This window comes from Clupea harengus, unplaced genomic scaffold (genome assembly GCF_900700415.2).
Source record: "Clupea harengus unplaced genomic scaffold, Ch_v2.0.2, whole genome shotgun sequence".
NCBI classification, from domain to species: domain Eukaryota; kingdom Metazoa; phylum Chordata; class Actinopteri; order Clupeiformes; family Clupeidae; genus Clupea; species Clupea harengus.
The window spans coordinates 19426-23310 of NW_024879749.1; positions in this window are offsets into that span (position 1 = coordinate 19426).

A 3885-nucleotide genomic window follows, 5' to 3' on the forward strand; every position below is an offset into this window, starting at 1 on the left:
ATTGGGGGAGAGTTGAGAATTGTATAGCATAAAGGGAAACATGTTAATCTAAACATGTATATGTAGGCTTAGGGAGATAAATATAAACTATACATGTTGAAATTTTGTTTTTGTTTTGATATGCAGGAGTAATTTCAAGGTATTACTCACGTTTGTAGTAGTAACCATGTTACCATTAGTGTTTTTATGGCAAACAAGTTCAAAGTTTGTGGTTTTAAATATTTATAAAACTACTTGTGTATCTTTTGTTTTTTTTCTAATTGTCTTTTTGAGTCAATACTTTGTTTGTGTTATTCTCCTGTGTTTGTGAGTTTAAAAGAGTGAGACTCTGTGTAGCTTGGTTTATCTCTGTCCTAGTCTTAGTTTAAAGTCCAGTCGTTTGTCTGTGCGCTTCCCTTTGGCTCGTTAATCCTCCCTGTTTGTGTGCTATTCCCCTGATCCTTGGGTGTATTCCTAAATAAACTCCTGTTTCCTTGAAATGACCCGTCTGAGCCGCTACGTCTCGTGGACCTTGTCCCACAGGACATTGTGAGAAGATAATGGGTGCCATACAGTATTTGTTTGCCAATGACCTACTTAATGGTTTAATTTAAAAATAAAAAAAAAGCTTTTTACTTTTATGAATAATTTATACAAGTAAATGTTATATATAAAAAAAAATTGCGATTTTAAGATTAAATATTACCATTTTTTTTATCGGAATGGGATGGGCCCTGAATTTTTTAGTGTGTGTAGGGTCTCAAAGGTTTTTGTAGTAATTCAACATTGATTGATATTCCACTGAACCATCAGACGACAGCTATGCATGCAAGTCCAACCAAATTATCTTTGCTTTCTTAAAATGGTCTTCCACAATCTGCCTTCATAGAAACTTGCCATGGACCTCAGTACTAAAAATATGGTGTCCTGGTGTATAATGGCTTTGTGTTTTTAACCTTGATTATTTTAGATAGCAAATGTTGTGGAACAAAGACCTCAGGTATTATTTAGAGAAAGTGACAAACATTGGGACTTCCCCAGTGTTCAGGACGAAGAGGTGTGTTTTCTAAGTCCAAGCCAAATCAAATATTGAAGTTAAATTAGATTCAACAAGAAAATTTGCATCATATTGCCACCAGTATTTTGGTTAACATCCTTTTTTCTACTAGACTAAATATTTATAGATAGTCAATCAAAATACATGAGTGACTTTATTTGTTTTAGTTTGAAAGGGCCTGTGTCCTCTCCCAGAAGAGGTGTAGACTAGTATGGACAGGTATGTGGCACATGGGTCAATAGATGCGCTGTCTGCCAAACGATCATGATTTGTATCAAAGCACCATGGACCAAAATCCCTTAGTGTGTATAAGAGGTGTTCATTGTCAATTGTTAGGTCACACAAGGAAGAGAGAAGGACTGTTTTACTCAAGTTTATTGAAACTGGCAGTTGGGCACGGATTTTGAATAGCAACACTTGAAATCAGGTCTTACAGCTATATAACAAAGAGTAGAATGAATTTGTCACCACCGTGTCTATTGCTGTCTGTCATTACTCATGTCATGACAAGGGCAAAGAATCCGAAAATATTTCTCAAATGGTTAACCAGGTTAATGAGTTCACAGCGCATTGCAACTGCTACGAGGAGAGATGAAGACTGATTGAGGGGGAAACTGTTTAATAATGTGTAATGTGAGGACACACAGGCCACTTCCAATTAACCTGGATAAATCCAAAATCATGATATTCCAGAAAAGACACTCCATACTTAATAGTAATTACAGGATCACAACTGGCAAACAAAAACTTGAACTGGTAAAAAGATATTGTTATTTAGGATTAATGATTTCTTCCACAGGACATTTTTATGGTGCAATAAGAGATTTAACTGAAAAGGCAAGAACAACCTACTACATGCTAAGAAACCTCTTTACTAAAAAACTTTGGTAAAAAAAAATTCGATTCACTACTGAAACCAGTACTACGTTATGGGAGTGATGTTTGGGGAACAAAATATAAAGACAAATTGGACACATGGGTAAAAGCCACCCCTGAATTATTCCATCTGATAATTTTGCAAGAACATACAGGTAAACAGGAGTTGCCCTAATATAGCTTGTAGAGCAGAGTTGGGAAGATACCCACTCCTATTCGACATCCAAAAGAGAGCAACAAAATTCTGGCACCATCTGCAAATAAGTTAACAAGACAAGTACCACCACACTGCGTCCCAACTGAGGGGGTGGACACCCAGAGAGAGAGAGACCCCTTAAACTATCTAGTCCAAAAACATGGGCTCAACAAAAAAGATTCAAGCATTGCTTCAAAACTGAAACAGCTAAAAGAAAGGAATAAAGAAAGGAGAAGAAGGAGTAAACATAACCACAAAGCACATCAACAATATCTTTCATCTTGTGGCACAACAATCAAACTTACCTTTCCAAAAACCAAACCGCTTCAAAAAAAAAAGAAAAAGGAATGCAAGAAAAATGTTGACTCAGAATGCAAAAAACATTAGGAAGTCCAACAAAAATTCACTAGCTTTATAGAAAGAAAACTATTTAAGTACTGCTTATCTATTTAAGCCCTGACCATTTATCCACAAAAAAATCCAGAGGTCAGGGAAAGAAATTCACCATTGGTACATTGGTACTTGTTGTGCCACAAGATGAAAGATATTGTTGATGTGCTTTGTGGTTATGTTTACTCCTTCTTTACTGCTGAGATATGAATGGGGGCAGGAACAAATTTAAATGTTCTTGAATTTCATGGCTGCTCATTGCTTCCTGATATTCAGGTATTCTGCTTTGCTCCCCTCTATAGTGAGTTGTTATGTTATATAATTTACATACATACATACAGTACGCATGCGCGCACACACACATACACACACACACTTACAGCAAGCCCACTCACATACACGCGTGTGCAAACACACACACACATACAACACACACACAAACACACACACACACTTACAGCAGGCCCACTCACATACACGCGTGTGCAAACACACACACACATACAACACACACACACACAAACACACACACACACACACACACACACACACACACACACACACACACTTACAGCAGGCCCAGACAGGAGGAGGACAGACTGAAGGTACACAGGACCTACAAAAATGAAAAACGGGTCCCACAGACCCGAACACCATACAAGGATTAAGGTTCTATTTGCAGGTTAAGGTACAACCAGGGAACTGTAATCAATGATTTAATTACCCTTTCCTTCAGATGAGCACAAGAATCAGATTTTCTGAACTAAGGATTTGTATTCACCTAACTTCTATGAGGATAATTTGTCTGACTGTTCAAAACATAAGAGAACAGGGTAGAGAGTATTATTGCACTGCATGACGCATTTAGAATATTTCCATGGTGTTCCAACATAGTGCTCATGGTCTAACCTATCGGCAAACGCAAACTACAGCGAGTGAAAAACAACAAACAAAAAACAAAACATATATCAATCAATACATCAATCAATCCCTATTTACACATCTTTTATCAAAATATGAAGGAAAGCCGCAACAAGATTTCTCCATTTCTCCCAGTCTTTTGCTGCAGGTTTTGCCATGCCAGACTTATCTTTTCCAACTTGGTTGTTACCATCCTTCTCCAGTTGTTCTAGGGCCTGCCTACTTTCTTCTGTAGCTTATCAAGTGCTTTCAGGTACGAGACGGCATGAGAAGACAAGATGACGTAGGTTGTTGTAGTTGCCAGACCTGATGCTAATGAAACTCAGCTCCTGCATAATTTTTATAAAATGATAGTTTTCTCCACAACAACAGTTCAGAGACTGTGTGTCTGTGTGTCCTCACATTACACATTATTACACAGTTTCCCCCTCAATCAGTCTTCATCTCTCCTCGTAGCAGTTGCAAT